This window comes from Podarcis pityusensis (genome assembly GCF_964106645.2).
Source record: "Podarcis pityusensis genome assembly, chromosome: 17".
Lineage (NCBI taxonomy): Eukaryota > Metazoa > Chordata > Lepidosauria > Squamata > Lacertidae > Podarcis > Podarcis pityusensis.
In genome coordinates, this window is record NC_138042.1 from 5547009 (window position 1) to 5574240 (window position 27232).

General features: G+C 48.8%; 1 protein-coding gene across 7 annotated transcripts in view; it reads left to right on the forward strand.

Annotated features, from left to right (window-relative positions):
- The first annotated feature begins 3167 nt into the window (after positions 1 to 3167).
- CCDC120 (coiled-coil domain containing 120) overlaps positions 3168 to 27232 on the forward strand; it is a 42003-nt gene continuing 17938 nt past the window's right edge. For 4 of the 7 annotated variants that reach the window (XM_080988196.1, XM_080988189.1, XM_080988194.1 and 1 more), the window contains exon 1: positions 24349 to 24476. The gene's annotated coding sequence lies outside the window, so the exon portion shown is untranslated. Of the gene's footprint in view, positions 3311 to 3416; positions 3618 to 24348; positions 24477 to 24897; positions 25329 to 27232 lie in introns of those variants that run through there. The other 3 variants (XM_080988191.1, XM_080988190.1, XM_080988192.1) reach the window with 3 other exon arrangements.

The window sequence follows — 27232 nt, forward strand, 5'->3', positions numbered from 1 at the left end:
ACCTATGATGCAGGCGAGGAAATGATGGGGCGATTTGCAGCTGCCGGGGCCTCTGTTGCAGCTCAGCTGATGGAGCCAGCAGCACTGCGCGGCGACCCCTTGGCGATGCTCGCGGATGGGCAAATGGTACCCCTTCCTGCATTGCTAACACCACCATCCCCAGCAGCAGCCGGTGTCATTCCAGGACTCCTGGGCTGGGTCTGCAAAGCTCTCTTTCCTCCCTCCAGCAGAGGAGCGGTGTCTTCTTGGGAACTGATGGAGATAGCGAGGAACAGACTGTGTCTGTTTGGGGCGCGCATATGCCTGGTATACAAAGCTGTGCGAACTGCTGGCTGCTCAGTGCCAGGCTTTGCAGGGATTAACACACTCTCTCGATGCTTCCCTCCTCTCTCTCGCTGCCTGCACTGTTCTGGAGTCCTGCATGCCTACGTTTCTGCATGCAGGGTGGTGCAAAGAACAGACCTGGCTTCGAATCCCAGATGTAAAATTAATAGGCAAGATTATGAACACACTGTCACTTTAAAGCAGGTGTTAGAAGCATATTCCCCACCCCACCCACAACCCAGCAGTTTACCCCTCACAGAGTTACAATTCCCAGCAACCCTTAACAAACTACAACGCCCAGAATTCTTTGAGGAAAAAGAATGTGCTTTAAAGGTATAGGCAGGAGTCAGCAAACTTTTTCAGCAGGGGGCGGTCCACTGTCCCTCAGACCTTGTGGGGGGCCGGACTATATTTTGAAGGAAAAAATAATGAACGAATTCCTATGCCCCACAAATAACCCAGAGATGCATTTTAAATAAAAGCACACTTTCTACTCATGTAAAAACACCAGGCAGGCCCCACAAATAACCCAGAGATGCGTTTTAAATAAAAGGACACATTCTACTCATGTAAAAACACACTGATTCCTGGACAATCCATTGGCTGGATTTAAAAGGCGATTGGGCCAGATCCAACCCCTGGGCCTTAGTTTGCCTACGCATGGTATAGTGTAATGCAGCCCAAATCTACCTTACAAGGCTGCTGTGAAAATAAAATGAGATCATATTCACTTATGGATATACATATAGTATATGTATATACTCACTATCTCTTCATTACTCTCTTCTCTACTTCTGCTTTGCAACTATGGATTCCACCTGTCAGTTATCCTTCTGTCGTCCTATTATCTACCCATTCATCTCGGTTTCTATAGTAGCAGGGTGGAACATCTGGTGCCCGGGCCTAATCCTGCCTCCCAGGGCTTTCTAGAGGGCCTGCCACACCTCTTCCAGTCTGCCATGCCCACTGCGCATCATGTTCCAGCTCTCAGTCATGCCCTTGCACCCTTCCCTGCCTTATTCTTCCCACACTGAGCTCAATTCTGCCTTTATTATGGTGCAGAGTGAGCGTTGGGTGGATCAGGTAGAAGGCACACCGGCATCTTTCTCATTTGAACCTATAATACCTGTCATTCTACTACTTTAACATCAGTCTCATACCCACACTAATTTCAGTAAACTAAATAACACTTACTTCTGAGCAGTATGCCTAGGCATACTGTGTGCTTCGAGCGCTTCACATACAGTTCTGTGGAGTCAGGACAGGCCTTCTACAGCATTAACAGGTTTCTACAGCATTAAAGTAGATCTAATGATGTGCACAGGACATGGGTGGCGCTGTGGGTTAAACCACAGAGCCTAGGACTTGCCGATCAGAAGGTTGGCGGTTCGAATCCCCGCGATGGGGTGAGCTCCCATTGCTCGGTCCCTGCTCCTGCCAACCTAGCAGTTTGAAAGCACGTCAAAGTGCAAGTAGATAAATAGGTACCGCTCCGGCGGGAAGGTAAACGGCATTTCCATGCGCTGCTCTGGTTTGCCAGAAGCAGCTTAGTCATGCTGGCCACATGACCCGGAAGCTGTACGCTGGCTCCCTCGGCTAATAAAGCGAGATGAGCGCCGCAACCCCAGAGTCAGTCACAACTGGACCTAATGGTCAGGGGTCCCTTTACCTTTACCTTTAATGATGTGCACACACATGTGGGAATCAGACTTTGGTGACTGGCAACTGAGTGCATGAACTGACATAACTAACACTATTGCATGTGTAGTGAGATAACATGAAACTGTCTCTGGTGTTATATTTGTGACGGACCATTCACACATGCAGATAGTCTTTGGATTTCGTACATCGAGTGATGAGCCTGCATGTTTGTGAACCAGGCCAAAATTCATTTCCGTAGTGTGTGCATAATTGTACCAATAAGCCAGTAGTTCTCAGTTGTCACAGTCGTGCGGCTCTATATTTGGCTTAATCTTTGTGCTGTGTGCAAATGTGTCTTTGTCATTCACCCTTGCCTGACTGTTCCTCATTATCACATTGAAAGTGCAAGGTCACTTTCATTCTCACAACAAACAGTGGTGGTTTCATTCTCATTTCTTTTCTTTTTAAAAAGACGAGCTTCTGCAACCCTGCCTGCAAGCAAATAACTTTCGATTCAGAAGCCCCGATTTATCAACGGATCCCTAAGCATTCTGCACGTGTTCAGATGCACGATTGTCATTTTAACCTCTTCTTTCCCCTGTCCAGTATTCAAAGCAGCTTCTGGGGTTCAAGTTGAACTACACTGTTTAGTATAGCTTCTTATTCCATTCCCATTTTTTCGAATGGAGAAAGGCGGGATTGAGTGACATCAATCCACTGAGAGAGGTTTGGAAAGCGGGTGGTCCCCCAGATCTAGGGAACAATCAGTAAATCAATGATTTACTTGCAGCTAAAAAAATTGTGTAGGATCGGGATGAAGGAGTACTTGATATCGGCTGGATCTTGTCCTTTGTTTTAAATGCCAGTGGCCAGCGAAGTCAAAACATATGCATATGCAGAGACCCCTTTCTTTCCCCTCCTCACCTGGCAATCGCAACCTACGTCTTCTCTCTCTCAGCCCCCCAAACACACACCTGAGATTATAAACGGCAGGGTCTTCCAGGATTAAAAGGGCGTGGAGGGGCTTCCGAGGAGGAGGACCCCCGCCCCCTCACACATACATATACACGCAGCAGGGATGTTCAGATCTGTGTCTCCAGCGCCCGAAGGGTTAAAGCAGACAGCAGGAGAATAAGGCGCGCACACGCGCGCACATGCACACACACACACACACCCCGACACACACACACACACACACACACACACCCGTCCGTCGGGGTGTGCAGCCAACAGCCATCCTGCACGACAGCCGGCCTCTGCGTGTCTGTGTTTGTGTGAAAGTGGGAGACGCGCGCACGCGCCACCGGGAAAGAAGGATGACCCGCCAGGGGCCGGACGCGAGGAGGTAAACAAACAATAAGACCACCTCCCCCCCCCCCCGCATTCCCGCCCGCGGTGTCTCCGCCTCCCCCGCCCCATTTCGCCCTCCTGCTCGGAACCCCAGGAAGGGTGAACCCCCCCCCCCGGACGGAGATTACCCGAGACCCCCTTGTCAATGGGGCGGAAGAAAGCTGGCTTGGCCGGCTGGAGATGGGGTCGGCGCCGGGAGTGAAGACCCCGGCCACACATACACACACCTGGCTTGTTTACACGGCTAAAAGGAAAAGCCCAACCCGGATCAAGAGGGAATCCACATTGTCGGGTAGGAAATGGTAAGCATTCAGGGAGACGGGCAATTGAGGAGGGGGCCTCTCATCTATATATGTGTGTGTATGTGTATACTGTATATATATATTTGGCGTCTCTATTGTAGTTCCCTATCCACCCACCTTAAAAGTTTCCAGGGGGTGGGTGGCAAAACAGCTCACCCATCTATTTCAGGGTAGGAGGTGGAATATTGTGGGGAGGGGGAAACAGCCTTGGCGGTGGGCCAATCCTCCCCCAGTGTGTTGGGGCTGGGAAGAGGAGGAGGAGATGAAAACAACACAAAGGGGCAGAATTGGGACGGGAAGACTTTGTGCTCCATAGGAATTCCTTAGCTCTGATCCAAGGGTTTTGTGTGTTGTGCATGTTCTGTAGGGGCGTCGGGGGACAAGGGATCGGAAATCACATCTTTATTTAGATTTAAAGTCCGCCCCTTTCCTATGTTTCAAGGCAGATAAATGCATGCATGTTTCTCTCAGCTATCCTGCAAGGCGGCGTAATTGTCAGCATTGCTCCCATTTTACAGATCGTAAATTAGCGAGGAGAGACAGGGGCTTGCCCAGCACCAGTACAAAGATCTGTGGCAGGGCTGGGATCCGTGGTCACAGCTCTGTTCAATGGCTCTAATGCAGCCCCGGGTGTAGGAACTGTGGGGATGCGTAAGGACAGCAGACAGAAGATCTGGTAAAGCACATCGCTTTGCCTTTAAGCAAGTCCCCCAGAGTTGTGGCAGAGCAAAACCCCCAGTCTCTCATTATAGGACACCCTGGCAGGCCTGTCTAGACCACTTCCCACTCCTCTGCAGGAGAATCTGTGTGAGTTGGTGGGTATGATTAAGTATCAGCTGCTATATATGGTAATGTTGGTAGGGGGCATGCAGCGGAAGGGAGCCTTTCTCCCCACCTCTGGAGAGTCAACAGAGGGCAGAAACCTCATGAGATGGACAAATGACATTTGAGTGATACCTGGATGTGGACACTGTGACCTTTTCCCCTCCTCTAGTCAGGAAACGGCTGTGATTTGGTGTGGGTTAGTGCATTCCTGGCATAATAACCCCTCCCTGTGCAGGAGAAGTGTCTGAACCTTGAGCGTTTGGGTGAAGGATCGCTGCATAAACAGCTCCTCTCCGCAGCCACCCCAGAAATAGAAGCCTTTCCGTCTTGGATAAATAAACCTCTTGGAATACACAGTTGCTCAACCTTAGCCAGAGAGGCGGCTGCATCACTCTGGCAAGAGAAACTTGCACTTCCCATTTGTTTGGGTCTTTGGTGCTGTTTGGGAAGATACAATCCCCTTGTGAATTAACCTGACGCCGAGACCAAAACCACCCTCTGTAGTAACCAGGGCTGACACCGATCGCGGCAGGAACACACCCACCCATCTCATATCACGCTGCGAATTAGCCACAGGGACCGGTTAAATATTGAATGAGTGAAACAGGGCAGAAAGCGGAATGAAAAGAGACCCAGCCTGATCAGGGGCAAAGCCTGCGGGAGACAGCGGGTCAACAGCTCAGCAGTGTGTGGAGGGGTGCCTGAGAATTGGGACCCCTGTGTTTGGAAGCGACCCAAACAGCAGGAGTAAATGAAGTCTCGGGAGACCAAGGCTGTACATGGTGGAAGCTGGAACTTCTGGGTCCTGTTCCCAACTGCAAAGCAATTGCTGGCCTAGTGCAGGGAGACTGGGAGCAGCTCTGCGGCAGGCTGACCTAGTTTAATTTACCGGGCTGGTGGTGAATCCCATCCACTCCTCTCCCCCACCCCCACTAAAACCGGTGGAAGAATCAATGGGATTTTTCTGTAAGTAGAAAGCAGACACCAGAGGGGTAGCTGTGCTAATCTACTCCATCAAAGATAACAAGGACGCATGAAGCTCAAAGTGGTACAAATTTATTGTGGCATCACTTGAGCCCACTTTTGTCAGGTGCAGACATCATCTAATAACTTAACCAGCGGCTGGGGGCCAGGCCTGGGAACTGAGAGAGGGCTGGATCAAAGAAGAAGCAAGCTAGAACTCCTGGATTTGAATGTGTGCGCCAGGTGTGCACCCTGGATCAAATTTGGATCAGGACCCACAAGCCAGTCCAAGATTTTCACCTCCAAAGGTTATTAGTAAGGACTTCAGCCAGGGTGGGGTGGGGAGAACACAAATTTGGTCCAAGGCAGATCAGCTGCTTCTGTGTCGCTTCCTGGGCTGTTCCATTCCTCCAGGGAAGCCAGGGAGGAAGGAAGCACTGGTGAATTGTCTAGAAACTATCTGATGTTGTTACCATTGGGAGGGAAGGGTTGCAGGGATGTGGGTGGCGCTGTGGTCTAAACCACTGAGCCTAGGGCTTGCTTATCAGAAAGTAGGCGGTTCGAATCCCCGCAACAGGGTGAGCTCCCGTTGCTCGGTCCCAGCTCCTGCCAACCTAGCAGTTTGAAAGCACACCAGTGCAAGTAGATAAGTAGGTACCGCTCCAGTGTGAAGGTAAACGGCGTTTCCATGCGCTGCTCTGGTTTCGCCAAAAGCAGCTTAGTCATGCTGGCCACATGACCCAGAAGCTGTCTGCGGGCAAATGCTGGCTCCCTCGGCCTATAGAGCTAGATGAGCGCACAATCCGAGAGTCGTCCGCGACTGAACCTAACGGTCAGGGGTACCTTTACCTTTATCTGATGTTGTTACCATTGGGAGGGAAGGGTTGCAAGTTTGTGAGTGGGGTCCACTTGGTGGAAATTGTAGAGAGACTGGCCTGAAGCATCTAAAACCTACTGGAACAGGAAATGCAGGAACAGGAAAAACAGATTATACAGTGTAGAAAGCTTTGGCGGGGGTAATGAGAGGAGAGAGGAGATCATATTTCAAGGAGTTTATCCCCCCCCCCCCAGCTACAATTTCCAAACTACAGTTCACAGTATTGTTGGGGAGAAGTTATGTGTCTTTGATGTGTGGTGTGTATGCAGCCAAGAATGAGAAGGAAACAATGGTTTTGTTTTAGTTGACTGTATGCACGCACCCGTGGGAGCCTTTTTGGCTGGAATGTGGGGTAAAAACCGTGTGTGTGTTTGTGTGTGTGTGTGTGTGTGTGTGTGTGTGTGTGTCTGTGTGTCTTTGAAGCTCAGAGGCTAATAGTTTCCACAAGCCCTGATGCAAGGTGCAGTCCAGGTCTCCACTGTGTGTGGTGCATTCCACGCCCTGAGTGCTTTCCTTTTAAGCTGGACTTTTTATGTTCACGATCCACATTCCTTCATTCCCCTCCTCAGGGTGGGTCCAGGAGAAAGGAATCTGGGCTCTGGGAAGGGAAAGGAGACCTGCTGTAGAGGATTAGAACAGGAAGAAGAGAGCGCCCTAGACTTCTGCTGTGTTGTGTGAGGACCGTGCGTGAAAGGATTTAGAGAGTTAAGCCCTCCAAATGCAATGGCAGGGAGCTTTGAGGGGGCCCCTTGTCTCCTGATGGGAAGAGGCATTAGTGGGAAGGAGCAGGGAGAATTATTCATCCGGAGTCCTTCCCTGGTCTCCCCCTTTTTCCCCTTTCTAAGCCGATTTAAAGTCAGGTGACAGCTTCTTCCCCTGCAAACTTTCTAATCCCAACTTCAATGGAAGAGGAAGGAGTAGGAGGCAGACGGATAAGTGGGAACCAGAGAAAGTACTTAGTGGTCTAATCCCCACGTCCCGCCCCACCCCAACAGACCCCAAATCCTGGCTTCCACTCTCTCGGCCAAAATCACCTAGACTCACTAAAGGAGGGACAAAACCTGTGGGCATCTTGCTGGGCACTTTTGAGAGCAGAATGTGGGACCAGATGTTCTCAGCTTAGGTCTTTATAGAGGCCCAGATTCATTCTTCTCCTGGGTCTCCTCCCTCTCCTGTCGGAAGTGCTTGATGGGAAAATGATGAAATCAGTTCACGGGGTAGGAAGGACGGGTAGCTAAAGATAGGAGGGTGGCTGTAACACACCCTCCAACATTTCCCTGATGAAAATAGGGACGTCCATCACCAGTGCTTTGCTTCTAGAAAAAAAGGTGCCAGTGCTGTGTACCCATGCGAAATCCCAGAAAAAAACCCCACTGATAAAAATTTTATCACTTAGACTCACTCTGACCCCTTATATGGGATTTGGTGTATAAATTTTCTCTTGGCTTTTTTGCTGGCCCATGTAGGACCAGCATGGATAGCTGGCTCGGGTGAATACCTGATGTTTCCTCCCTTTATGGTCTTGATTTATGGGCTACTACTAAAATGAGGCTGTATTTTAATTAACTGTTTGTTGTTGTTGTTGTTTTTCTATTACATTTTATTGCAATTTATATTTGGTGTTAGCTGCCCTGAGCCTGGCCCTGGCCAGGGAGGGCGGGATATAACTTTATTATTATTATTATTATTATTATTATTATTATTATTATTAATTATACCCCTGGGTTTTCCCAGCCACTCTGGGCAGCTTCTGTCATATATAAAAACATGACAAAACATTAAACATTAAAAAAACTTCCTTCAGATGTCTTCTAAAGGTTGTATAGTTACTTAGCTCCTTGGCTCAGGAGTTGCATAACTCCATACCCTCCAACATTTCTCCAATGCAAATAGGGATGTCCTAAGGAAAAGTGGGACCATCCAGAATCAAATCAGAAACCGGGATGGCTTCTGTAAATCAGGGACTCTCCCTGGGAAATAGGGACACTCAGAGGGTCTGGTGTGATGGGGGCCTAATTTTCCACCAGGCCTTTTCCGTCAAGTCTGAAGTTAGAGTGAAACCCTCTCTCTCCCACCTTCATTCTGGCTCAGCAATTCTCTTTCCGTGGGAGGGCGTTACTAACAAGCAAATACCGATACAGGCATAATAAAATGTATTCTCAAAGGGGAGATCAGTTAGAAAAGAGAGGCTGGTGGTAGTTTTTAAAAAATAAAAATAAACCTACCCTCATGAGCTGCCACAACTGAGTCTCAGGTGCTGTGTACACACCATGCATTTAAAACACATTTTTCTCCCCAAAGAATACCGGGAACTGTAGTTTGTTATGGGTGCTGAGCATTGCAGCACTGCAAGGCATAAACTACAGTTCTCAGAATTATTTGAGGGGAGAAGTATATGGTGCATATGCAGCCGATCTAAGCCTCAAGAGATCTGCTGGCAACCCTAAGCAACCCTCTTTCATTTCCACAGTCCTCCCTCCTGCCCCAAAACACATTTCTTGTCATGAAGCCTTGACCTCTAGACTCTTTTGGAAGTTATTTCGCCTGCTCCTGGCTGAATGTGAGAGCCAGTGAACCTTGTGCTGGCACCCAAAAACGCTTCGTCATTAATTAAAGTGCAATTATTGGATCAATATCCATGTGCAGGTATGTTTTATTTTAGTAAAACTGAACTGCAAGTATTATTTTTCAGTGTTCCCTGATATGCCCTCTGTGGGACGGAGGTTGGATCCAATAACCATGACGTTATTTTCTTTATGGTTTCTTTGTTTTGTACGTTTATTGCCCTTCAGCAAAGTATTCCCAGGGTGGTTTCTAGCAAAACAAAATAGCAATCAAATCGATACCAAGTTGAACACAAATAATCACCACCAAGACCCAGAAATTAAAAGCACCTGATCAAAACAGTTAAAAACACACACCTTAAAGGCCTCGGAGAACAAAAATATATTTGCTTGGCACTGAAAATATATCCTGGTTGGGCAGGGAATTATAGAAATGGGGCGTCATTTCTGAGAAGGCCCTCAGCCCTGTCATTACCCAGCTCAGCTCAGCTCAGGCACCCAGTTTTTTTTTTTCTGGGGGGGATGCAGGGGTACGCATATCCCTAAACATTTTGTGAATCTTTGTAGTTTTGTCCATTTACAGTATTTATTTTTTCCCTACTTGAACTATAAAATGGTGATTTTCTTGAGTCAAAATGAGAGTAAAGGTAAAGGGACCCCTGACCATTAGGTCCAGTCGTGGCCGACTCTGGGGTTGCAGCGCTCATCTCGCTTTATTGGCCGAGGGAGCCGGCGTACAGCTTCCGGGTCATGTGGCCAGCAGGACTAAGCCGCTTCTGGCGAACCAGAGCAGCGCACGGAAATGCCGTTTACCTTCCCGCCGGAGCGGTACCTATTTATCTACTTGCACTTTGACGTGCTTTCAAACTGCTAGGTTGGCAGGAACAGGGACCGAACAACGGGAGCTCATCCCGTCATGGGGATTCGAACCGCCAGCCTTCTGATCAGCATGTCCTAGGCTTAACCCACAGCGCCACCCATGTCCCTCAAAATGAGAGTACCCCTAAACATTTTTTTTTTAAAGCACTGGGGGCACCTAAAGGAGAGCCTGCACTAATGGCTGTTGCATTCCACTACAAATACAGTTGCTCAGACCAGCTTTCTCTTATTAACAAACAGGCATAATCATCCAAAACATAGGCAGGAAAATATAATGTTTGTTTCAGCAGAACATGTCTTCATGTTCAAAGTACCAGATTCTGGAGCCAAAGAACGAAGATGTTCTTACAAGAAGCATCCAGTTGTGTTGGGCTGGTTGTTGCTGGGGTCAGAATACCGGGGAAAGTGGCAAGTCAGTTTTTACTGTTCTTTCAGAATAGCAATACCTTTTGAACAGCTAGTTGTTTTAAAATATTGCAAGCGAACAGTTTGCTTCTCTTTGGCCCATAAATACAAGGCCGGATAATGAACACTGGTTAACTGGGAGATGACGATACAGTACATTTAGTGATGTGTCTACACCACACTGGGCATTTTGTGTGCGTGGAAAAGTCACCTTAATTATAATGTGTATGCATCTTAAATCAGCTTATCATGGTGATTAATAATAACAGCAATACTAAAAATGATAAGTGGGCGCGTAGATTGTAACTGTTACTGGTGGCGGACCAGAATGTCTGATGGTCAGAGCACTTTATTTAAAGCGTATAATGAAGTATAATGACACAACAATTGGTTCAGAGGGGTTAACTACATCCATAGCACATAGTCGGTGGAGCTAATTCCTGTTTTGTTGTGGACACACGTCTTTAGCCATGGATGACACACAAAGTCTTAATTACCTACATTCCCCGCTTACAAGGAGGTATAACCTTGCAGACCTTCTAATTAATTATCCACACACTTTCCCAGAGTCCATTTGCATTTAGACAAAAGACCTCCTGATTACATTTGTTGACATGGGCTAGAATAGCAAAAGGGATATATGAAGGATACCAGCTTCCAGTGGTTGGTTGCTACTGGGATTAGCTCAGAATGGGGAGTACTGGGATTAGCTCAGAATGGGGAGCAGATTTCATCCTTGCCATCAGCCATTGGAAAGAATTTCTCCCAGGAGAAAAATCCTCTGAGTGGTACCATGTGTAGAGATGGATGTGATTCCTGCAGTCCAGAGGCACAAGCACATTTGAGTCAGGCAGGTAGTAATCTGGTTGTCACTGTCTGAAGCCAAGGCAGACCAGAGAGCAGGTTGCAAGCTACGCAATTGTAGTTTCATGTTTCCTCAGATTTTCCACACTGAGGAACAAGGGGTGGTTAACTGTGGACCTCCAGATGTTAACCACAGGTTAGCCATCCCACCCTTAAAAGGTAAAGGGACCCCTGACCATTAGGTCCAGTCGTGGCCGACTCTGGGGTTGCGGCGCTCATCTCGCTTTATTGGCCTACGGGAGCCAGTGTACAGTTTCCGGGTCATGTGGTCAGCATGACTAAGCCGCTTCTGGCGAACCAGAGCAGCGCCATTTACCTTCCCGCCGGAGCGGTACATATTTATCTACTTGCACTTTGACGTGCTTTCAAACTGCTAGGTTGGCAGGAGCAGGGACCGAGCAACGGGAGCTCACCGCGTCGTGGGGATTCGAACCACCGACCTTCTGATCGGCAAGTCCTAGGCTCTGTGGTTTAACCCACAGCACCACCCGCGTCCCTGTGTCTCTAAAACCACTGTGGCCCCTTGTGTTACCACAACTGCTGAATCAGGATAGATAGATAAAACTTTATTCGCATTAGCCAATGGCCATAACAACCGTAAAACATTACAGTTGTGCGAGGCCTTTATTAGGCTGTACCAGGCGTTTCTTGCAGCTCTCTGTCTTTTCCATTTAATTCGTTGTTTGTACTTCCATCTAAAATAAATGTACAGTGGTACCTCGCAAGACGAATGCCTCGCAAGACAAAAAACTCGCTAGACGAAAGGGTTTTTTGTTTTTTGAGCTGCTTCGCAAGACTATTTTCGCTATGGGCTTGCTTCGCAAGACGGAAACGTCTTGCAAGTTTGTTTCCTTTTTCTTAACACCGTTAATACAGTTGCGACTTGACTTCGAGGAGCAACTCATAGAACGCGGTGTGGTAGCCTTTTTTGAGGTTTTTAAAGACTTTGGTGATTTTTGAAGCTTTTCCAAAACTTTCCCGACACCGTGCTTCACAAGACGAAAAAAATCGCAAGACGACAAAACTCGCGGAACGAATTAATTTCGTCTTGCGAGGCACCACTGTATGTAGTAAATAAGAGAGGCGACCTGGAGGTCCTATATTTACGTTAAACTCTCTGCAGGTGTCCCTTTGCCTGTTTGGCAAATTCCGTTAACCTTTTTGTGGCAGTATTTTGGACCACGGTTGTTAAGTGTAGTTGCTGAACCTTTTGTTGAGCACTGGTGGTACCCAAGTCTTGTGGCTACCAGCAGGCAGCTGCTTCTTCTTCTTCTGCCCCAATATTACAGTGAATATGTTTGTGGATGGGCAGCCTTGAGGCCTGCCTTTAAGATGCATTTAGCGAGTGTGTGTGGCAGCTGCTTTTGGGATGGAGGCCGTTGTTTATACAGTAATTCCTCGCCTAATGAGGCAGCTGCTTACAGATGAAGTATATTGATTTGTATCTCCCCCCTCCCAAACGAACTCACTACCCACCTCTCCATTTTATTTTCACAACATCCTTGTTAGGCGAGTCAGGCTGAGAGATGGTAACTATTCTGATGTTACCTGGCCCGCTTCTGGGCGGCCTGTTTATTGAGCGTTCATCCTGATTCGTTTGCGGGGAGGTTAGACGCTGCTGCATCAAAGCATGTATTGCCGCACACTTTTCGGTGCCTTTCCCCAGTTACTTTCCTTATTGCGAAAAGCCGGATCTTTGGGGGATGGTTCATTGTGAAAGACTTTCCAGTCGGAGAGAATTGCCGAGCCTGAATTTGCTGGAATGTGATGGAGGCCAGGCTGCGGCAGATTGAGTGGACAAGACCGATAGCGGATCCAACAGTCAAGAAGGCAGTTACTGAATGTGCTGTAGGGAAATGAGGGGCAGATGGGGCTCGTCAACCTGGGAAGATAGCCCGTCTAGGAGAAGGAAAGCCTTCGCTGCCTTGTAGCTGTTCTCATTCGTGAGAAAAGCTTTGTGTGATGGCCTGACGGGACTTGGGCTCGGACTCGGAACCAGAGGAGTCTCAGTCTGCACCGGATCCGTTGCCTCACGCATCATCTGAACCAAGTCTGGGGCCTGATCCTGAAGAGCCCCAGTCTGCACAGGTTCCCCTGCAACAAACACCATAGCTGTCAACTTTTCCCTTTGAATCCTATTCGGAATAAGGGAATTTCCCTTTAAAAAAGGGAAACGTTGACAGCTATGAACAAGCACCAGCTGGGCCGAGTCAGGGGCCTGAGCCTGCCCTGGCTCCAGATGCGGGGATTACCTTGTTGCCTTCAGCTGGCCATCACTTACAGCTGCTCCATCACCGGTTTGGTCAGGGGAAGCTGAGGAGGCCTCTGGGTCTAGTAACCCACCAACGTCTCCCGAGCTGCAGAGACTGAGGTCTGAGAGAAGGAGAGACCTGAGTACTCGCAGGAGGAGTGCTCGCCTTCGGGCGAGACAGGGAGGTGAGTCGCCGGGGGATCAGGACCAGCTGCTACCCCGACAAAGATAAAAGGCTGTCAGACCCCACCCCAGGTTGCGGGAGCAACATTGCTGTATGCAAGATCCTGCACCTGTCCTTGCCTGGTTTCCTGCCTTGGCCCTGTCAGACTGATTCCTAGCAGAACCTTCAGATTCTGGACCGCGTTTCATGGGTTACCCCTGGGCCCAGCACACTTTGGGAGTAAACTCCGAGGGACAGTCCGTACCCCCTGCCTTGTGGAACATCTTTCGGAGAAAAAAAGGCTAAGGAGTAAAGTCTACACAAATCTGGAGTGGAGTCCCTAAGGCGGTTGGATGGTGCCTTGTGCGCCTTCTTCCGGCAATCAAGCTGGTGCCAAACGTCTTGCTCTTCTTTCCTTTGGACCGCATCAGAGAGGCCAAGAGGAGGGTCTTGTCTGGGCATCCCAGGACCTCCATACACACTGCCCAGGCTTGCACCCCAGAGAGGTCGCTTGGCTGTTGCAAACACAGCACAAACAATATGGAATGGAATCAGCACCAGCCTGGAAGGATTCCCAGATCAAGAATTGATTTGAATCTTTAACCTGGGCCTTCTCAGGAGCCCCAACACTGTAGCCCAGCAATGATCGAAAATAATAATAATAATAGTAATAATAATAATAATAATAATAATTTCTTTACACCCCGCCCATCTGGCTGGGTTTCCCCAGCCACTCTGGGCGACTTCCAACAAAAGATTAAAAATACAGTAGACACTTGGGTTGCGATTCGGCGCGTCTGCGCATGCACGATTTAGCGCTTCTGTGCATGCGCGACCGCCGAAACCCGGAAGTAACCCGTTCCGGTACTTCTGGGTTTCGGCGGTCTGCAACCCGAAAAAACGCAACCTGAAGCATCTGTAACCCGAGGTATGACTGTACATTAAAACATCAGTCATTAAAAACTTCCCTAAGCAGGGCTGCCTTCAGATGTCAGGTAGTTGTTTATCTTTTTGACATCTGGTGGGAGGGTGTTCCACAGGGAGGGTGCCACTACCAAGAAGGCCCTCTGCCTGGTTCCCTGTAACTTCGCTTCTCGCAGTGAGGGAACCGCCAGAAGGCCCTCCCCTTGCTGCTGGACTCCGGCTGTCATCATCCCTGATCGGGCTGGTGGGGGTTGGGGGTCAGCTACAGCCGGGGGGGGGGGCTGCATTCACGATGGCACCGGCAGACATAGAAGACTGCGTTTTCCAGAGAAGGTGGAGAGAGATGGCGGGTTCTGGAAACTGCTTATCTTTGATGCAGCCTCCTCTGAGGGTAGGAGCTGGCGATTTATGACGGCGATCCCTCACCGGCTGCCGTGGCGCCTCTCGAGTTGGAGAGTTAGGGAAGGGTTGCAGATGCTGTTGGTTCCCATTATTGACCAAAGGAGGGGGGGGGCGGCGTGGGAGGATCCGGGAGAGCTTTGTTCATTTGCCTGCAGCCAGCAAAGCAAGTTTCCTGTGGCAGGAAACCCCAAGCTCTGCAAGTGCACTGGGAAGAGAATTAGCCAGGAAAGGTTTATTTCACATGATTCCTTTTCCGGCTTGGGGAAAGAAAGAAAGAAAGAAAAGAACCTAAATAACCCCAGAGCTGAACTGATTTCATTTGTTTCTTTTCCACCCGTCACGCAAAGTAAGAAAGAGAAGGGTGGGAGTGACCCATGCCATTGTGATTCCATGTTAAAAGGGAAATACAAAACAGGCAAGGTGGCCTTTTTTATTATTTATCTCTGGATAAAGGAACCAGCATTATGTCGAAAGCAGGGAGGGTGGGCAGCTGTATATTATAAATATTAAGATTCGCGTTTTAATATAGACCCATCGATGTACACAGTGATTCATGGAGTTTCCATACACATGAAAAAGGTCTGATTCCAGAAACCTAACAGTTTGACGGCGGAAGAGGCGATCAGGGCAGGGTTGCCATATTTCAAAAAGTAAAATTCATATTTTTTTAGGAAAACACCAAAATTATTGAGCTTTTTGGGTGAGACCACCCCCAAAAATCGTGATTTTGAGCTTTTGTAGCCATTTTTACACCTGAAAACCAGGACAGAAGGGAAAGAAAGAAAAGAAAGAAAGAAAGAAAGAAAGGAAGGAAGGAAGGAAGGAAGGAACGGGCAGAAAGTGGGGGGGAGGAGAGTCAACAATAACAAGCCACAAATACGACAAAATGACCATTATATCCTGCATGTTGAGGCTTGGCTATTTCTGTTATCGGTAGAGACTTGTCTGTGTGGGAAAGCTAAATAGGTGCTGGACTTGCTGTTCTATCTTCTGCTGGGAATATTTCTGATAGGCTGGAGATGAGCACAAGGAAGAGTTTAGCAGGGCGGGCCACGTTATAGATCAAGGCCCAAAAGACCAGATCAATAGGCACTTTTCTGCTGCAAGAAATAAGACAATCACTAGGGGGCATTGCTGTGTCATAAGGACCGTTTCCTCTTTCAACATTTCTCCCCCCCCCCCGCCCCCCCAAACAACACTCACTTGCAGAGGGTCTGTTTTTGGTGGTGAAAGAAAGCACTGCAGGTACGGAGGAAAACAGCCCAGGCTTCCGGGGAATAATTGCTGGTTTTGTATTTCCAAACAAGATTCTTCGCTTGGTTCTCTGCCTCAAAATACCTCTGCTTCACCCAGTTACAATGGTACCTTGGGTTACATACGCTTCAGGTTACATACGCTTCAGGTTACAGACTCCGCTAACCCAGAAATAGTGCTTCAGGTTAAGAACTTTGCTTCAGGATGAGAATAGAAATCGTGCTCTGGCGGCGCGGCGGCAGCAGGAGGCCCCATTAGCTAAAGTGGTGCTTCAGGTTAAGAACAGTTTCAGGTTAAGAACGGACCTCCAGAACGAATTAAGTACTTAACCCGAGGTACCACTGTATAGATCTGGGTTAGCACAAGGCGCAGCACCAACGCAAGCGATCAACAAGAACTTCTTAAATTCAAACTCTGGCCTGAAATCTTGGGAGAGCTTCCAGTCAGAGTGGACAATGCTGAGCTAGATGGACCAACAGCCTGACTCGCACTCGGCACACACATTACCGCTTCCTCTGGCTCCAGCATGCGCTCTTGCCGCTGGTGCTTGAAGCCAATGCGCATAGTGTTAGTCGTGAGGGTGTACATTTCAAGCAGCCACTGCCCATGCGCAGAGGACAGCTTCAGTGAATTTGGCGCAGGGAAACGCATCGGGTAATGGGCATTGGGCGAAGGCCTCTCCACCGCCTCTTTGATGTGAACAGCAGCGTAAAAAAGCTACTTTAAATGTGGGAGGGAGGAGGAAAATGCCCCTTCTGCCACGAATGTGCACATAGCCTCAGTAGAAACCCTTTCCTATGTCCTTATAATGATTGACCCACCCACGGTGAGTGGGTCTTCTTCCTCCCTTTCCCCTATGGGGCTCAGACTCCCAGGAGGTTAGGTTGGCCTCAACCAGGGCCAGGGCCTTTTCAGCTCTGGCCCCGGCCTGGTAGAATGCCTTACCGCAGGAGATCAGGGCCGTGTGGGATTTGACCTCTTTCCGCAGGGCCTGCAAGATGGAGCTGTTGCGCCTGGCCTTTGGGCTAGACTCAGTCTAACACACACACCCTCATTTTTTTTAATGGAACCCCTTATATGGGATTTTGTATATAAATTTTCCCTCGGCTCTTTTGCTGGCCCATGTAGGACCAGCATGGATAGTTGGCCCTGGTGAATATTTGACGTTTTCTCGCCTTATGGCTTTGATCTATGGGCTACCACTAAAACGAGGCTGCATTTTAAGCTGCATATTAAACTGTATTCAAACTTATATTTTAACCAACTGTTTGTTTGTTTTTTTTGTTTTTAATATTTTTACTGTATTTATATTCGGTGTTAATCTCCCTGAGCCTGGTCTTGGCTGGGGAGGGCAGGATATAAATAAAAATTTATTTATTTATTTATCTCCTGTTCTTCAACCCGGTGCTCTATGTATAAACGAGGCACAGTAGGAGGCAGCTGTTGGGGTGGGTCTGTCCTTGTTTTATGTCCTGTCTGCTTGTCAATAGTGTCTTTTTCTTCCTTAGTGGGTCTTGAACCCTCCTGGCCAGGGAGCTATGTGGGCAGGGTGTTGCGTGGGTTTCTCCTTGTTTCCCATACGTGTGCTGGGCTCCAGAGTGGTGACTGTCAGGAACAGAGCAGGATTCGAACCCTTGCCTGCAGAACTTTGAGTAGTGGGTTCATGGCAGGCTGCGGGTGATGTTTTGGGAACAGTGTGTGTTAAGGCCATGTCCCCTTTGTGAATTCAGTTGCTCTGTCTTTCCACGTGCAAGCGGCATATGAGCTTCAGCACCACCCCTCACTACAGTGGTACCTTGGTTCTCAAACGCCTTGGTACTCAAACAACTTGGAACCCAAACACTGCAAACCAGGAAGTAAGTGTTACAATTTGTGAACCTTTTCCGGAAGCTGAACGTGCTCCATTTTGAGTGTTACGCTGAGGTCTGTCTATTTTTGCTATTTATTTTGCGTTTTTGTTTTTGCTGCTCTGTTTTCTTCTTTTTGTGACTGTGTGTAACCCAGTTCAGCTACTGATTGATTGTGTGACTGCAGTACAGTGGAGCCCCGGGTGACGTTGCCTCCGGCTTACGTCACCCTCAGCTTGCGACCATCGGAAACCCGGAAGTACTGGAACAGGTTTACTTCCGGGTTCGCACCATTCGCGCATGTGCAGAAGCGCTAAATCACACCGCGCACATGGACAGACGCGACGCTTTGGGTTGCGTCGTTTTCTGGTTGCGGCAGATCCCTGCCGTAGCCTGAGGTTCCACCGTACATTGTTTACTGCTTTCCTTTTATGGATCAATGGTCTCATTATATAGTAAAATTAATGTTAAATGGCTGTTTTAGGGGTGTTTTTGAAAGTCTGGAATGGATTAATCCATTTTGTGTTACTTTCTATGTGAAAGCGCGCCTTGGTTTTGGAATGCTTTGGTTTTGGAACGGACTTCCGGAATGGATTAAGTTTGAGAACCAAGGTACCACTGTAGTGTGGTACAGCGGTGATTCTGGAGACACTGCGATCTTTACTCTGTCTTGGGATTTCCCGTGTTGTGCACACTTTCCTCTCCCCTCCAGAGCGCATGTCTTCAGAGCAAAGCAGTGGCATATCTCTCTCTCACCCCTGACACAAATGTTCTGTTTAGCATCCAGCCTGAAGAAGTGTTCAGTGTAAGTCAAAAGCTTGCTTGCTCTATCAAAAACTTTGGTTGTTCCTAAGAAAGGCGTTGTTTGCAGCCCGTGCTAAAAAAGAGGATATCAAAGATCTGAGTTCCAGAATCAGACATTAGCAGACCTGCCTGTCCTGTGCTGTTCTTGGCTGTAAAAATATTGGCATCAGACTGGAAGCAACGTTCTGCTCTTTGGGATTGGGGAGTGACCTGTGGGAGTACATGGTTTCTGATTCTCTGTTCTCCTGCATTCTTTCACAATAGCAATGCATGTGAAATGTGCAGTGCAGCAGGAACCACAGAGGTTTTCTATCTAACTTCTCCCTGGTGTCCCATATCCAGAAGAACCTAAGGATGCTTTTTTAAAACATATATATTAATATTCTATTATTACACTTTTTAGAAGCCAAAATCATTATACAAGCTTGCTTGTCAAGTTGAAGTTGCTTAAGATCCTAGCCTGTACTTGTTTGTATAATATTCAATACTTCAGAAAGCTCTGAGATTTTTACAGTTCCGAAAGATTCATTATTTTGAAAGGAAATAAAAGCTATATAGGGACATGGGTAGCGCTGTGGGTTAAACCACAGAGCCTAGGACTTGCTGAGCAGAAGGTCAGTGGTTCAAATCCCCGCGACGGGGTGAGCTCCCGTTGCTCAGTCCCAGCTCCTGCCAACCTAGCAGTTTGAAAGCACATCAAAGTGCAAGTAGATAAATAGGTACCACTCTGGCGGGAAGGTAAATGGCATTTCCGTGCACTGCTCTGGTTCGCCAGAAGCGGCTTAGTCATGCTGGCCACATGACCCAGAAGCTGTACACCGGCTCCCTCGGCCAGTAAAGCGAGATGAGCGCCGCAACCCCAGAGTCGGCCACGACTGGACGTAATGGCCAGTGGTCCCTTTACCTTAAAAGCTATATATCCATGCACGTTCCAAGAAATGGATTTCATAAAACCCCCAAATAATTTCCCGACTTACTTTCTGCTCAATTCTGTTTGCTTTTCAGACCAGCCAGCCCCTTTTTTTCCTCTGAGCATGTTACCCAGCCACACACAAAGGTTTTCATTCCCCAGTTCTTCAGCCATGGAGAGTAGGGGGTTTGTTGCAGGTCCTGGAGAGATCAAGGTAGCTACTGGGGACGATTCATTTTTTGAACCAAGAGCAACAGACTGAAGCTGGCAGGTAATTAAGGGTCTGCGGACTACATTTCAGTCGACATTGCAAGGTGGGATAGCTCAGTAGCAGCAGCGTGTTGCAAAATATTGCAGCGAGTTTGGCAGGGCATCCTGCGGCCCATTTTTTTTGGGGGGGGGCGCAGGCTGCTAATGGATCAGAACTGAGAAAGGGATCATGATGCTGAATTGAAATTAAACGATAGATTGAACTCACTCCTGCGGGGCAACTGCCTTAAAAAGTGTGGCGTGTTTTCTCTCTTACAGGTGTATGTACTGTATGCAGCCCTACCTGGCACTTGAGCTTGGGAATTTCTGCATGCAAGGCAGATGTTCTGCCTCTGAGATGCAGCTTCCCCCCGAGCTGTTGCTTCCGAGCTAAAAACAGCACCATTCATAACATGCTTTAATGCATTCACAGCCATATCTGGTAGCTGAGCCAAAGGATAGGCTTGCCCTGGAATTTATCTGATTAACTGATCAATACGTCTTCTTAAAATTGCATCGCAGCCCTAGTAAGAATTACCAGGCACAAGAAGTTCTTTGAATCCTTGAGCTGCGTTGTATAAATGGTTAGCGATAATATTTTTTTAATTAAAAAAATAACTGTACGCCCATGGTGTTGTTAATTCGAGTCAGCTTGAAAGCTTGCTTTTTCCCTAGGAAGGTGGCAAGATGGAAATGGGCAGAGAGATGGTTCTTTCTTCTCGGCAGCTCTGTGGTTTTGGTTAGACCGAGATGTAGTGATAGCCGAAACTCTCTCCCTCCCTCCCTCTCTCGGCAACACACTTTACTGTGCAACAATCTGCTGTTGTAAGAATGTGGTAGGAACAGCAACCATATGGCCCTTGTTATACCAGTTCTTTTGAAATAAATGGCAGGTCTTTGTGAAAGGGGTCAGACAACCACTAGATGGAGCGAGAGGCTCAGGGCGGTCACTCTGGGGACGCTGTGGGGCCCTTTGGCTCACGCTCTCTGCTTCTACCTGCAGGGCAGGGAGCCAGGAATGTGCGGAATCTGATCTCATCCCAGGCTAAGACAAACACAAGGCAGCAGTAGAGAGCTGGGCTGTACCACCCCCTGGGACAGAGGGGTGGGAGGGGGCAGGGAGCCAGGACTGAGCTAGAAGAGGGGGTGCTCAGGAGTTTCCGGAATGAAAAGGTGTCTGGATTCACAGGAGAATGTTCCAGGTGGCGCAGATTATGCGCATATCTCACAAGCCTGTTCACACGCTTGACATTTTATTATGTTTTTACAGGAGCTGGAAGCCGCCCAGAGTAGCTGGGGAAACCCAGCCAGATGGGTGGGGTATAAATAAAAAAATTATTATTAATTATTGTTACATTACCCGCTGATTTATGGTCCATTGGTGCTTGGCCTAAGGTGAAGGGAAGGCTTTTATCTCAAGGCACCGAGTTCAAATCCCACCATTGCCATAAAGGGCTGGGAAAGACCCCTGTATCAGAAATCGCAGGGGGGCGCTGTTGCCAATGGTCTGACGTAGGTGGCGCTGTGGGTTAAACCACCGAGTCTAGGACTTGCCGATCAGAAGGTCGTCGGTTCGAATCCCTGCGATGGGGTCAGCTCCCGTTGCTCGGTCCCTGTTCCTGCCAACTTAGCAGTTCAAAAGCACGTCAAGTGCAAGTAGATAAATAGGTACCGCTCCGGCGGGAAGGTAAACGACGTTTCTGTGCGCTGCTCTGGTTCGCCAGAAGCGGCTTAGTTATGCTGGCCACATGACCCGAAAGCTGTACGCCAGCTCCCTCAGCCACTTAAAGCGAGATGAGCGCTGCAACCCCAGAGTCGGCCACAACTGGACCTAATCTTTACCTTTTAGATTCCCACATTCCTTTGCTATACGCTGATGCCACGTTTATGGTATCATTTTAAAATCTGTGTACATGGCCAGGTCCCTACATGCAACAGAAAGAAGTGGTAGAGTCCCAAGCAGGCAAACCTACCTTACAGGGGTGTTGTGAGGATTGCATCACCGTGAGGGCGGCATTTTAAGCATAATTATCTGGGTATACAAATGAATCTACCCTGCAAGCAAGTACCACAACAGGGAAAAAGCTAGGTTGCAACCTCTACCCTTATTTGATGCCATTATTTCTGCAGGATTTTAAAGAAATGCAAGGGCAGCAGTCAAACAACCTTCTGGCCTCCAGGAATGGTGCAGCCTGTTCCATTGCCACCTCCGTCCTTGCCCACGAGTAGACCAGGCCCGCAATGTCCAGAACCAAGTGGTAGAATTCTGGACTGGAGTTCTTCAGACTGCAGTGTGGGGTGTGCCCCCCCCCCCCGTTTTTCAGCGCTTTCCCATGTTAAAAACAGCAAGACACAACTCCATAAATACAGCAAACCTCTGTATTTCCCTGTTTTGTTGGCAGCTTTAAAGCTTCTTGTTCACCTGGGAGAACAGTGAACAATGCATCCCCCCCACCTCTGCTCTGAAATGGTCCAGTCCAGAATTCTACCTGTTGGTTCATCCTGCAAAATATGTTAAAGGGCTCTCACCTCCCCAAGTTTCCTCCTTGAATCCAAATGGTTAGCACAACAGCATGCAGGAAGCTAGAAACCAGGCAAAGCTACAACAACCTCATTTGGAGGTTTAAGCTGATGAAATCAGGAACTTTTTCCCCTCCAGGAATTATTCCTCAGTGCAATTGTTGCAGGAGCATCTCTGAAAACAGACGTTAAATCAGTCCTCGGAATTGATCTGTGAACTCGGATTTTACACAGTGTGAGCTAAACAATGGCTAGGGTTGGGCAGTGGGGGTGCTCTGTGTGTGTGTGTGTGTGTGTGTGTGTGTTTAAGGGTTTGGGGAAGAGTGTTTTTACTTGGCTTTTACATTCATTACTAAACCAGAAGCAAAGAAAAAGAAAAGCAAAAATATCAAGGAAATCGAAGATAACCCATCAAGCCCACAAAAAACACTGGCAGAAACTTTACAACCTACTTCCACCATCCTCTACACCAGGCTTAAATAAATCTGCCCCACGGGGCAGTAAAGAGAAAGGCAAATGTGTGTGTTATAACACTGTGTGTTACTTCACTGTACAGTGGTACCTCTGGTTACGTACTTAATTCGTTCCAGAGGTCCGTTCTTAACCTGAAACTGTTCTTAACCTGAAGCACCACTTTAGCTAATGGGGCCTCCCACTGCTGCCACACCGCCAGAGCACAATTTCTGTTCTCATCCTGAAGCAAAGTTCTTAACCCGAGGTACTATTTCTGGGTTAGTGGACTCTGTAACCTGAAGCGTATGTAACCCGAGGTACCACTGTATATCCGCTGCCTGTTTGCCCATATGTGTTTTGTGCCTCCATCGTGTTGGAAAGGATGAATTGCTTTGGGTTGTGTTTGCTATGCAGAGGTGGCAGCTAGTTCCTTTCAGCTGTTGGACTACAACTCTCCTCAACCGCTGCCAGTAAGGGCAGTGGTCAGGGATGATGGGAATTGTAGTCCATCAACATCTGGCAGACACCATGTCCACTACCCCTCCCCTCCAACCAGATTATTGAGCATGGAGTGTGTGTCCCGTCCCCGGTCCCCATTCCCTGTGGAGGTGATGGCCCCTCTGCTGCCCCCTCCTGGCGGGGGAGAGGCGCCTTAGTTGCGGTTGGCTAGTTGTCCTTCACCCCTTCATGGATGCCGTGGCGAAGGGACTTGAAGAACTCAGAGAAGCTATGAGCTATGCCGTGCAGGGCCTCCCAAGATGGACAGGTCATAGTGGAGAGTTTTGACCAAACGTGATCCACCTGGAGGAGGAACCGGCAAGCCACTCCAGTATCCCTGCCAAGAAAACTCCATGGACAAAGACAACAGGCATATAAAAGTTATGACGCTGGAAGATGAGCCCCTCGGGTCGGAAGGCGTCCAACATGCTACTGAGGAAGAGCAGAGGACAAGTACAAGTAGATTCAGAGCTGATGAAGCGGCTGGGCCAAAGCCGAAAGGTCGCTCAGTTGCGGATATGCCTGGAAGCAAAAGGAAAGTCCAATGCTGTAAGGAAAAATATTGCATAGGAACCTGGAATGTAAGAACCATGAACCTTGGTAAGTTGGATGTGGTCAAAAATGAGATGGCAAGAATAAATATTGACACCTGGGCATCAGTGAACTAAAATGGACGGGAATGGGCGAATTCAGCTTGGATGACCATCATATCTACTACTGTGGGCAAGAATCCCGTAAAAGAAATGGAGTGGCCCTCATAGTCATCAGAAGACAGGAGTGCCTGGCGTCCTCTGGTCCATGGGGTCAGGAAGAGTCGGACACGACTAAACAACAACAACAGTTGTCCTTCAAGGGTGCTTCTGAGCATGTGAAGAGCGTCCTTTTTGCCCACTGGGTAATCGCCAGCCACCTGCGCACCCATGCGCATCTGAGATGAAAGAAGAAGGGCTCCCCCTCCCAAAGGATCTGCCTACCCCTCCTTTCCCCCTTTCCCAAATCCCCTCCCCCACTCTCCTGCCAGCCTCTGCGCTTGGCCAGCCCGCGGCCAGGCGAGGGTTAACAGGTGTGGCCCCTCCCCCTCCCCGGCTGCCTTTGGCGGCGCCTTCTTCTTCTCCGCAGGCAGTTCGGGTTCGGCCAGCGCTGCCGCCGTTGGCCCGTTCTGGGTCTCCTCCCCAACTCGCCCCCGACCAGCCAAGGAAGGAGCGAGGTGAGGGCGCGCTTCGGCAAGGCGGGGGCGCGCGTCGCGGGGGAGGCGGCCACATAGAGTCGCTCAAAGTTCGGGCAAGTTTGCAAAAGTTTTTTGGGGGGGTGGGGGTGGGAAACGACGGGGTAGGAGGGCGATCCCAGCCGCTTCCGGGGGGGGGGCAGGGATCCTAACCCCCCCCAAGACATCCCTCGGGATGGAAGCTCCTGGTTAAAGCCCCACGTTTCCTTTTTCTGCTTTGTTTCCTGATCTGCAAGCCGCCGGGCGGGGGTGGCGGCGCAGGGGGAGCCTGAGTTGGGGGGTCTCTCACTAGGCTGGACCCGGGAGCCTGATTTAAGCTGATTCTCCCCCCCCCCCCAGGCGAAGGGGCACGAGGTGGGGGGGGCGCCTTGGAAACTTTGGAGAAGTTGCGGGTTTTTCCCACGAAGGTGCCGCTTCCAGGTGGGAGAGCGGAGAGAGGGGTCGGCGCCGGAGGAGAAAGAGCGCGCTCGGATTTGCTCCGAGCTGAGCACGGGACGAGGGTCCTGCCTTGAACCGTATGAGTATTTGGCTTTGGAAGGAATTGGCCGCACCTTTCTGTCCTTAGAAAACACAGCAGGAAGACTTGGGGGAAGGGGATGCTTCAATCCTGTGCGCATTATTCCCCCCCAGTGAAGTCCCACTGAACTCAGTGGATCAGAGTTCCGAGTAGACGCGTGTCTTTTGCAGCAGTGGATCAGAGTTCCGAGTAGACGCGTGTCTTTTACAGCAGGCTTTCTCAGAATGGGTGTGGGAGAGAAACCCAGGCAGATGGGATTATTATTTAAAAGAAGGCTGGAAATATCCCCGATGCCTGATCACCCAGGCATTTGAAATGTAATGATGGCACTGCTTCTCTTCCAAACACTAATTACTTGGTTGTACATTAATTTTATGTATAGACTTGGCACAGCTTTGTGGCTGCAAGAGACTAACTATGAATCAAAAGTCCTGGGTTTGAATCATGCATGCCTTTGCCATCAACTCACCAGGTGGCAAGCAGCTCTCTCCCAGATTCAGCCCCCACTCGTCTTCTGCAGTATAGAGAGAGAATCATAGAATTGTAAAGTTGGAAGGGACCACGAAGATTATTTAAGTCCAACCCCCTCGCCCAACACAAAACGACCCTGAGATTAAGTCTCATGCTCTACCAACTGAGCTATCTTTCAGTAATAATGACGCTCACCTGCTTTACAAAGTTGCTGCAAATATTTTGAGCATGCAAAAACACTACATAAATGCCTGGGATAACTACTGTGCTTCTGTACAATTCCGAGGTCAGACACTAGCCATCCCATTGCACAGGTGAGGTAGACTGAGGGTAAGAGAGATCCCAGTTTGTTCCAGACCCACTGAATGAGTTATTGGCTTAAACAGGGACTTGAACCCCAGGTTCATTGCCAACCCAATATGACCCAGTGAAGAGAGACAAAGGACTGTACATGTCTTGCATGATTTGGTTTTCTTGCCACATGAGAAACACTGTGGTGTAGGTGGTTACAGTGTCAGGCTAAGATTGGGTAGACCCAGGTTCAAGTTCTCCCTCAGCCATGAAGCCTTGAGCGAACAACTGAGCTGGCTAAAGTAAGGAGGGCTGTGGAATATAGAGGGGAAATGTGAAGTAGTTCTTCATTTCTGGCATTACTGGGACCTAAGACTGCGTAGAAATCTCCTTCTTTAGCTTGAAATCCTCTTTCTTTGTAATGTGTGGTGGAGCCTGATTGTGGCTCTGCTTGTGGCACCCATGCTCAGAGGCGCATTGTCTGCTTTGTGTGTTCACGGGTGAGCCCAGGTATTGAAAAAGAGTCCTGGGGCTGAGTCCTGGCTCAAAAACAGCTGTGACTGGAAGCCAGGATTCCTGGATGGTATATTTTGCTCTCGGAGAGGATTCCATGGTGGAAATTAATGCTTTTCGAGGCAAGATCTAGGGGGGAGGGGTTGCAGGAAATTGCTACCTTGCTGACTCTGGAAGATATGTATTGGCCTGCCCATTTTGACTCTTGTCTGGGGATTAGGTGAACCTTTGCCTCAGGCAGCCAGCCAAGATGACGTGACCAGGTGTTGCAAGGATTTCCGGGGAAGGGCTCCACCTGCTGAACTCTGCCCATGCATCACAATCCCAGCTCATAAAATGCTGGGTTCTCTCCCTCCCTCCCCTCTCTTTCTCTTTATTTTTCCTGTCCTCCTCCTCAAACCTACCTGAATTTACCCTCCAGCTACTGTTCTCCTGGTCTCAACCTTGATTTGCTCTTTTGTTTTGAGAACAAGCCAGTGGTAAGAGTTTCAGAACCCCGCAGGCCTGGGTTCAGCCCCCTCCATTTGGCTTTCTCCGTTTCTGCCATATGTAAAACAGGAATGATAGCAGCTTTTACGGGACCGTAAACAAGGATGAATTGGATGGGGGAAAGCCATACAGTCACTGAAGTGAGAAAATACATACTGGTAAATTCCAACCCTGTGGAAGCATCTCCAATCCCATCGTTTGCCCGGACACTGAGGTCCAGTGCCAAGGGCCTTCTGGCGGTTCCCTTGCTGTGAGAAGCCAAGTTACAGGGAACAAGGCAGAGGGCCTTCTCGGTAGTGGCACCCGCCCTGTGGAATGCCCTCCCACCAGATGTCAAAGAGAAAAACAACTACCAGACTTTTAGAAGACATCTGAAGGAAGCCCTATTTAGGGAAGCTTCTAATCTTTAATAGACATTAAATAGACAATGTTTAATGTTTTAATATTTTGTTGGAAG